Raw genomic sequence first — 10,258 nt, forward strand, 5'->3', positions numbered from 1 at the left:
ACCAAGAATATATAGCAATGTGAAATATATATTCAGTGAGCAAAGGAGCACCCAGACTCATAAAACAAATTCTACCATATCTATGGAAAGAGCAAAACAGAAAAATAATAATAAACAGGAATTTCAATGTTCCACTGACAGAACCAGACATATCATTAAGGCAAAAAGTTAATAAGAAAACACCGGACCTAAAAGAGACTTTAGAACAAATGGATGAAAAATACATTTACAGAACACTCTACCCCAAAGTAGAAGAATATACATTCTTCCCATTAACACATGGGAACTTTTCCAAGATAGATTATATGTTAAACCACAAAACAAGTTCTCATCAAATTTACAAAAATTGAACTCATGCCATGTATCTTCTCTCAATACGGGGGAATTCAACTAGAAAGCTATTATAACAGGAAATCTCAAAACTACACAAATGCACACACACAAAAAAAAAACCTGCCAGTGAGTGATCCTTGGGTCAATGACAAAGTCAGGTCAGAAATCAAAAAAGTTTTGAATTGAAAGACATAAGTATCACAAGCTTCCAAAATCTCTGGGATAGAATAAAACTAGTGCAAAGAAGGAAATTCATAGCCTTTAATACAATAAAAACACAAAAAGATTACAAATTAATAACCAAATGTCACACTTCAAGGAACTAGAAAAAGAAGAAAGACTAAACCAAAAGTAAATCTACCAAAGGCAAAGAAATAACAAAGATAAAAACAGGACTAAATGAAATAGAAACAACAAAAAATATGAACGATCAGCAAGAGAAAAAGTTGGAACTTTTAAATAATAAATCTATAAACCAGGAGCTAGATTAACCAAAAATAGAAGAGAAAGGACTCTAATAAGCTCAATCAGAAATGGAAAAGGAGACATAACTGATATCACAGAAATGCAAAATATAATCTGAAACGATTCTGAAAACCTTTAGACACACAAACTAGAAAATCTAGATGAAACAGATACACTTTTGGAAATTTATAACCTTCCAAACTTAAATCAGGAATTTTAAACTTTCTATTAATAAGTAGTGAGATAGAAACAGAAAAAAATAAAAACTACACTTTCAAAAAAAATGCCCAGTTCTAGATGCATTCACTACCAAATTCTTCCTGACCTACAAACAAGAACTGGCACTTACTCTATGGAAATTGTTTCATAACATCAAGAAGTAGGAAATTCACCCTAACTAATTTTACATAGCTAGTATTACCCTAATACCAAAGCCAGAATAAGACACAACAACAAGAAAACAAACAAACATACAAATTAATATTACTCAAGGAATTAGAGGCAAAAATGTACAATAAAATACTAGTAAACCAAATCCATCAGTATATTCAAAAGATATCCCATCATAATCAATTGGAGTTTATCCCAAGGATGCTTCAACATATGGACATTAATAAATGTGATTCACCACATAAACAATATGAAAAACAAACAACATATGATCATTTCAATAGATGAAGAAAGAATTAGATGAAATCTAGCATCAATTCTTGATAATACTTCTCAACAAACTAGCAATAGAAAGAACATATCTCAAAATAACGAAAGCTGTATATGATAAATCCACAGGTAACATCATACAGAATGGGACAAGTTAAAAGCATTTTCCTTATGAAGTGGAAAAGACAAAGAAGCCCATCTTCACAACTTCTATTCAAAATAATACTGAAAATCCAAGGCAGAGTAATCAGGCAAAAGAAAGAAATAAAGCATATTCTAATTGAAAAAGAGAGAGTCACCTGTTCCTGTTTGCTCATGATATCTCTTATATCTAGAAAACCCTAAAAACCCCAGCAAAAGATATGAGAAATTCATAAATTCTTTAAGGGTGACAAAATTAGTATATACAAATTAGTAGCAATTCTATATGCTAAGAAAAGTCAAGCTGAGAATCCAATAAATAACTCCTTGTACCTTATACAGTAGCTGCAAAGAAAATGACATACTTTAGAATAAACTTAATAAAGGAAGTGAAATATCTCTACAAGGAGAACTACAGAACTGTGATAATGGAAAGTGTAGGTCACATAACTTAATGGATAAACTTTTCAGGATCCTGGGTTAGAACAATCAATATTGTGAAAATATCCATACTTCCTAAAGTGATTTATATAGTTAACACATTTACCATCAAAAAACTTATGTCATTTGCCTCATTATTAGTTACATTGAGTATTCTTTTTTTTAATGCACCTGCTGGAATTTCTTAGGTTTTCTTTTAAGAAATATATGTTAGAAACATTGGCCACTTTAGTTAGTTAAACTATATAGTTAAACTATAAAGTCTGCACAGTGAAGGAAACAATGAAAAAAGTGAAGAGAAAACCTGTTGTATGAGAGAAAATATTTGCAAACTATTAATTTGATAATGGACTTATATCCAGCATATATACAATATCAAATATATCAAGAGCTGAAAACAAATAATCTCATTAACAAGTGGCCAATGATATTGTATATATGCTGGGTGAAGCAGCCAAGAACGACCTTCCTTCCCGCGGCCCGAAGCAGCTCTAAGGAACCAGGAGACCGAGGCCTTCCTGCAGCTGGGACCAACACCTCCACCCTTGCTCCTAGCCTGCAGCCAACTGCGGCAGACTGACCCTGTTCTGCCGCCGTTGAGTAGTTTTTGATTCCGGTTGATTTTTGTCCCTCTGCGTTTGCCCCTCCTTGCTCCCCCCCCACCCGACTCCGGCCCTGGCCCCATCATTCCCTCTCCTCTCACAGAAAGGTCGCGGCCTGTGGTCCCGTGGGCAGCCATGCCTAGATGAACCCCAGTGCCCTCAGCTACCCCATGGCCTTGCTGTGTGTGGAGGACCTACACCCCGACGTGACTTGATCGAAGTGATGCTCTACAAGAAGTCAGCCCAGCTGGGCCCATCCTCTCCATCCAGGTCTGCAGGGACATGATCACTCGCTGCTCCTTGGGCTACACATACGTGAACTTCCAGCAGCTGGCAGACGGGAGCATGCTTTGGACACCATGAATTTTAATGTTATTAAGGGCAAGCCAGTTTGCATCATGTGATCTCAGCATGATCCATCCCTTCGCAAAAGTAGAGTAGGCAACATATTCATTAAAAATTTGGACAAATCCATCGATAATAAAGCACTGTATGATACATTTTCTGCTTTTGGTAACATCCCTTCATGTAAGGTAGTTTGTGATGAAAATGGTTCCAAGGGCTATGGATTTGTACACTTTGAGACACAGGAAGCAGCTGAAAGAGCTATTGAAAAACTTGGCAAATGTAGAATGTAAATGTTTTGGCACAGTAACTGAGATAATGCCAGGAAGGCTATGTTAACCATTGTGATGAAAATGTGTCAAATGGTCTATGAAGCGAGTGTATGATGCCCCATGATCATATCAATGTATACAGTTATGATTTAATAAAAAAAAGAAAAAATGAATGGGATGCTTCTAAATGATCGAAAAGTATTTTTTAGACGATTTAAGTCTCATAAAGAAAGAGAAGCAGAATTCGGACCTAGGACAAAAGAGTTCACCACTGTTTACATCAAGAATTTTGGAGAAGATATGGATGATGATCACCTTAAGGATCTCTTTGGACCTGCCTTAAGTGTGAAAGTAATGACTGATGAAAGTGGAAAATCCAAAGGATTTGGATTTGTAAGCTTGGAAAGACATGAAGATGCACAGAAAGCTGTGGATGAGATTAATGGAAAAGAGCTCAATGGAAAACAAATATACGTTGTTCGAGCTCAGAAAAAAGTGGAACGGCAGACAGAACTTAAGCGCAAATTTGAACAGATGAAGCAAGATAGGATCACCAGATACCAGGGTGTTAACCTTTATGTGAAAAATCTTGATGATGGTATTGATGATGAATGTCTCTGGAAACAGTTTTCTCCATTTGGTACAATTACTAGTGCAAAGGTTATGATGGAGGGTGGTTGCAGCAACGGGTTTGGTTTTGCATGTTTCTCCACCCCAGAAGAAGCCACTAAAGCACTTACATAAATGAATGGTAGAATTGTGGCCACCAAGCCATTGTATGTAGCTTTAGCACAGCGCAAAGAAGAGCACCAGACTCACCTCACTAACCAGTAAATGCAGAGAATGGCAAATGTATGAGCTGTGCCCAATCCTGTAATCGACCCCTACAAGCCAGCACCTCCTTCAGGTTACTTCATGGCAGCTATCCCACAGACTCAGAACCATGCTGCATACTATCCTCCTAGCCAAATTGCTCAACTAAGACCAAGTCCTCACGGGACTGCTCAGGGTGCCAGACCTCATCCATTCCAAAATATGCCTGGTGCTATCCACCCAGCTGCTCCAGACCACCATTTAGTACTATAAGACCAGCTTCATCACAGGTTCCAGGAGTCATGTCAACACAGCTTGTTGCTAACACATCAACACAGACAATGGGTCCATGTCCTGAAGCTGCTGCTGCTGCAGCTACTCCTGCTGTTCACACCATTCCATAGTACAAATATGCTGCTAGAGTCCGCAATCCTCAGCAACATCTTAATGCACAGCCACAAGTTACCATGCAACAGCCTGCTGTTCATGTACAAGGTCAGGAACTTTTGACTGCTTCCATGTTGGCATCTGGCCCCACCTCAAGAGCAAAAGCAAATGTTGAGTGAATGGCTATTTCCTCTTATTCAAGCCATGAACCCTACTCTTGCTGGTAAAATCACTCGCATGTTGTTGGAGATTGATAATTCAGAACTTCTTCCATATGATTGAATCCCCAGAGTCTCTCCATTCTAAGGTTGATGAAGCAGTAGCTGTACTACAAGCCCACCAAGCTAAAGAGGTTGCCCAGAAAGCAGTTAACAGTGCCACTGGTGTTCCAACTGTTTAAAATTGATCAGGGACCATGAAAAGAAACTTGTACTTCACCAAAGAAAAATATCTAAACATCAAAAAACTTAAATATTATGGAAAAAAACATTGCAAAATATAAAATAAATAAAAAAAGGAAAGGAAACTTTGAACCTTATGTACCGAGCAAATGCCAGGTATAGCATATAAAATGCTAGTCCTAGATTATTATTGATTTAAAAACAACAACAAAAAAAAAATAGTAAAATATAAAAACAAATTAATGTTTTATAGACCCTGGGAAAAAGAATTTTCAGTAAAGTACAAAAATTTAAAGCATTCCTTTCTTTAATTTTGTAATTCTTTACTGTGGAATAGCTCAGACTGTCAGTTCTGTTTTAAGTAACAGAATTGATAACTGAGCAAGAAAACATAATTTGTAAATAATAATAATAATAATAATAATAAAGAAAGAGAAATGTCCCATATAAGCCTATTCTTTCTTAAGTGTTCTGGTCATAAAAGGATGCTAAATATTATCAAAAGCTTTTTCTGTATCACTAGAGAGAATCATATGGGCTTTGTTTTATATTTTATTTATATGATGTATTATATTCATAAATTTACATATGTTGAACCAAACTTGCAACCCTGGGATAAAGCCAACTGGATCATAGTGTATAATTTTTTTGATGTGCTGTTGGATTCTGTTTGATAGGATCTTATTGAATATTTTTGCATCTATATTCATTAATGATATTGGTATATAGTGTTATTTATTTGTTGGGTCCTTTCCTGGTTTGGGAATCAGGTTGACACTTGCTTCATAGAATGTGTTGGGGAATATTCCTTCTTTTTCTATGTTTTGGAAAAGGTTATTTAATATAGGTTCTAGTTCCTCTTTAAAGGGTTGGTAGAATTCTGATGTGAAACCATCTGGTAGTGAACTTTTCTTTTTTGGGATATTTAGTATAGTTAATGTTATTTCAGTGAATAATATGGATCTATTCAAAATTTTTAATTCTTTCTAGCAGATTCTAAGAAGGTGACACGCTTCCAGGTATTGGTCCATTTCCTCCAGATTTTCATATTTCTGAGAATAGAGACTTTTGTAGTAATCATTGAAAATATTTTGAATTTCTGAGGTGTTGGTTGTTATTTTTCCTTTATCGCTTCTGATTGACAATATTAGAGATTTTACTTCTCTGTTTCTGGTTAGGTTAGCAAAAGGTTTATCCATTTTGTTAATCTTTTAAAAAACCAATTTTTTTGTTTTATTGATCTTCTGAATGATTCTTTTGGTTTCACTTTCAATTAATTCTGCCCTAATGTTGGTAATTTCTTTTCTACTGCTGGGTTTGTGGTTGGAATGTTCTTCCTTTTTCCAGTTGCTTGAGATGACCAATTAAGTTGTTGATTTCCACTCTTTCGGTTTGCTTTTTTTTTAATTTTTTTTTTATACTTGGGGATTCATTGAGGGTACAAAAAGCCAGGTTACATTCATTGCATTTGTTAGGTAAAGTCTCTCTTGCAATCATGTCTTGCCCCCAGGTGTGGCACGAACCAAGGCTCCGCCATCCTTCCCTCTCTCTGCTTTTCCATACTCCCCCCATAACCTTAATTGTCATTAATTGTCCTCATATCAAAATTGAGTACATAGGATTCATACTTCTCCATTCTTGTCATGCTTTACTAAGAATAATGTCTGCCACTTACATCCAGGTTAATATGAAGGATGTAAAGTCTCCATTTTTTTAAATAGCTGAATAGTATTCCATGGTATACATATACCACAGCTTGTTAATCCATTCCCGGGTTGGTGGGCATTTAGGCTGTTTCCACATTTTGGCGGTTGTAAATTGAGCTGCAATAAAAAGTCTAGTACAAGAGTCCTTATGATAAAAGAATTTTTTTTTTCTTCTGGGTAGATGCCCAGTAATGGGATTGCAGGATCAAATGGGAGGTCTAGCTTGAGTGCTTTGAAGTTTCTCCATACTTCCTTCCAGAAAGGTTGTACTAGTTTGCAGTCCCACCAGCAGTGTAAAAGTATTCCCTTCTCTCCACATCCATGCCAGTATCTGCAGTTTTGAGATTTTGTGATGTGGGCCATTCTCACTGGGGTTAGATGGTATCTCAGGATGGTTTTGATTTGAATTTCTCTAATATATAGGGATGATGAACATATTTTCATATGTTTGTTAGCCATTTGTCTATCTTCTTTAGAGAAGGTTCTATTCATGTCTCTTGACCATTGATATATGGGATTGTTGGCTTTTTTTCATGTGGATTAATTTGAGTTCTCTATAGAGCCTAGTTATTAAGCTTTTGTCTGATTCAAAATACATGAATATCCTTTCCCATTGTGTAGGTTGTCTCTTTGCTTTGGTTGTTCTCTCCTTAGCTGTACAGAAGCTTTTTAGTTTAATGAAGTCCCATTTGTTTATTATTGTTGTTGTTGCAATTGCCATGGCAGTCTACTTCATGAAGTCTTTCCCCAGGTCAATGTCTTCCAGTGATTTTCCTATGTTTCTTTGATGATTTTTGTTGCTTCATACCTTATATTTAAGTCCTTTATCCATCTTGAATCAATTTTTGTGAGAGGGGAAAGGTGTGGGTCCAGTTTCAGTCTTTTACATGTAGATATCCGGTTATACAAACACCATTTATTGGATAGGGAGTCTTTCCCCCAAGGTATGTTCTTGTTTGGTTCATCGAAGATTAGGTGGTTGTAAGATGTTAGTTTCATTTCCTGGTTTTCTATTTGATTCCAAGTGTCTATGTCTCTATTTTTATGCCAGTACCATGCTGTCTTGACCACTATGGCTTTGTAGTACAGACTAAAATCTGGTATGGTGATGCCCCTAGCTTTATTTTTATTACTAAGAACTGCCTTAGCTATACGGGGTTTTTTCTGGTTCCATACAAAATGCAGAATCATTTTTTCCAAATCTTGAAAGTATGATGTTGGTATTTTGATAGGAATGGCATTGAATAGGTAGATTGCTTTGGGAAGTATAGACATTTTAACAATGTTGATTCTTCCCATCCATGAGCATGGTGTGTTCTTCCATTTTTTAATATCTTCCACTATTTCCTTTCTGAGGATTTCATAATTTTCTTTATAGAGTTCCTTCACCTTCTTCGTTAGGTATATTGCTAGGTATTTCATTTTCTTTGAAAGTATGGTGAAGGGAGATGTGTTCTTAATTAGCTTCTCATCTTGACTGTTATTGGTGTATACAAAGGCTACTGACTTGTGGACATTGATTTTATATCCTGAAACATTACTGTATTTTTTTGATGACTTCTAGGAGTCTTGTGGTTGAGGCTTTGGGATTCTTTAAGATCATGTCGTCAGCAAAAAGGGAGAGTTTGAGCTCTTCTGCTCCCATTTGGATTCCCTTTATTTCCTTGTCTTGCCTAATTGTATTGGCTAGAACTTCCAGCACTATGTTGAATAGTAAAGGTGACAGAGGACAACCTTGTCTCATTCCAGTTGTAAGAGGAAAAGCTTTCAGTTTTACTCCATTCAGTAAAATACTAGCTGTGGGTTTGTCATAGATAGCTTCAATCAGTTTTAGAAATGTGCCACCTATGCCTATACTCTTCAGTGTTCTAATTAGAAAAGGATGCTGGATTTTGTCAAATGCTTTTTCTGCATCTATTGAGAGGATCATATGATCTTTATTTTTGCCTCTGTTAATATAGTGGATAACGTTTATGGACTTGCGTATGTTAAATCAGCCTTGCATCCCTGAGATGAAACCTACTTGATCATGATGTGTGACTTTTTTGATGATAAGCTGTAATCTATTGGCTAGGATTTTGTTGAGAATTTTTGCCTCTATATTCATGAGTGAGATTGGTTTGAAATTCTCCTTTTTGTTTGGTCTTTTCCTGGTTTTGGTATCAGGGTGATGTTTGCTTCATAAAATGTGTTGGGGAAGATTCCTTCTTCCTCAATATTTTGGAATAATTTCTGCAGTATAGGAATAAGCTCTTCCTTGAAGGTTTGATAGAATTCTAGTGTGAAGCCATCTTGACCAGGGTTTTTTTTTGGTTGGAAGCTGTTTTATTGTTTCTTTAATCTCAGTGCTTGAAATTGGTCTGTTCAGGAGCTCTATTTCTTCCTGGCTAAGTCTAGGGAGAGGGTTTGATTCCAAATATTGATCCATTTTTTTCACATTGTCAAATTTCTGGGCATAGAGTTTCTGGTAGTATTCAGAGATGATCTCTTGTTTCTCTGTGGGATCAGTTGTTATTTCCCCTTTATCATTTCTGATTGAAGTTACTAGAGATTTTACTTTTCTATTTCTCATTAGTTTGGCCAATGTTTTATCTATTTTGTTCATTTTTTCAAAAAAACAATTCCTTGTTTCATTAATTTTCTGAATCATTCATTTGTTTTCAATTTCATTGATCTCCGATTTGATTTTGGATATTTGTTTTCTTCTACTGAGTTTAGGCTTAGATTGTTCTTCTTTTTCCAAGTCCATAAGATGGCTTGTGAGTTTGTTGATGTGCTTTATTTCTGTTTTTCAAGTGTAGGCATCTAAAGCGATAAATTTTCCTCTCAAAACTGCTTTTGCAGTATCCCACAGGTTTTTGTAGCTTATGTCTTCATTGTTGTTATGCTCAAGGAAATTAATGATTTTCTGTTTTATTTCTTCCTGTACCCATTTGTTATTCAACAGAAGATCGTTTAATTTCCATGCCTTCGTGTGGGGTCGAACATTTTTGTTAGAGTTGAGTTCCACCTTTAGTACCTTATTGTCTGAAAAGATACAAGGTAAAATTTCAATTCTTTTGTATTCTGTTAATAATTGTTTAGTGTCCCGGGATATGATCAATTTTAGAGAACGTTCATTGGGGTGATGAGAGGAATGTATATTCTTTATATTTGGAATGGAGTGTTCTATATGTGTCTAACAAGCACAGTTGTTCTAGGGTCTCATTTAAATCTCTTATATCTTTGTTTAATTTCTGTTTAGAAGATCTGTCCAGCTCTGTAAGAGGAGTGTTAAAGTCCACTTTTATTTCTGTATTGTTGGATATCTTATTACTCAGACTGAGTAAGGTCTGTTTGAAGAATCTGGGAGCATTTAAATTGGGTGCATAAATATTTAGAATTGAAATGTCTTCTTGTTGTATTTTTCCCTTGACCAATATAAAGTGACCTTCTTTGTCATTTTTGTCTTTAGTTGCTTTAAATCCACATGTATCTGTAAATAAGATTGCAACTCCTCCTTTCTTCCGAATTCCATTTGCCTGAAAAATTGTCTTCCAACCTTTGACTCAGAGTTTTAATTTGTCTTTTGATGCCAGATGTGTTTCTTGCAGACAGCAAATGGATGGCTTGTGTTTTTTTTAATGTAGTCATCCAATCTATGTCTCTTCAGTGGGGAATTCAAGCCATTGACATTTATTGAGATAATTGAT

The 10,258-nt window shown here is 35.7% G+C and overlaps 1 pseudogene across 1 annotated transcript; it reads left to right on the forward strand.

Annotated features, from left to right (window-relative positions):
* Positions 1-2,785: 2,785 nt before the first annotated feature.
* On the forward strand, positions 2,786-4,963 carry LOC128578043 (polyadenylate-binding protein 1-like; annotated as a pseudogene). Its single transcript, XR_008377663.1, has 2 exons — positions 2,786-3,269; positions 3,423-4,963. The product of XR_008377663.1 is annotated as a polyadenylate-binding protein 1-like (transcript).
* Positions 4,964-10,258: the final 5,295 nt, after the last annotated feature.

Source organism: Nycticebus coucang, chromosome X (assembly GCF_027406575.1).
Source record: "Nycticebus coucang isolate mNycCou1 chromosome X, mNycCou1.pri, whole genome shotgun sequence".
Taxonomy (NCBI): domain Eukaryota; kingdom Metazoa; phylum Chordata; class Mammalia; order Primates; family Lorisidae; genus Nycticebus; species Nycticebus coucang.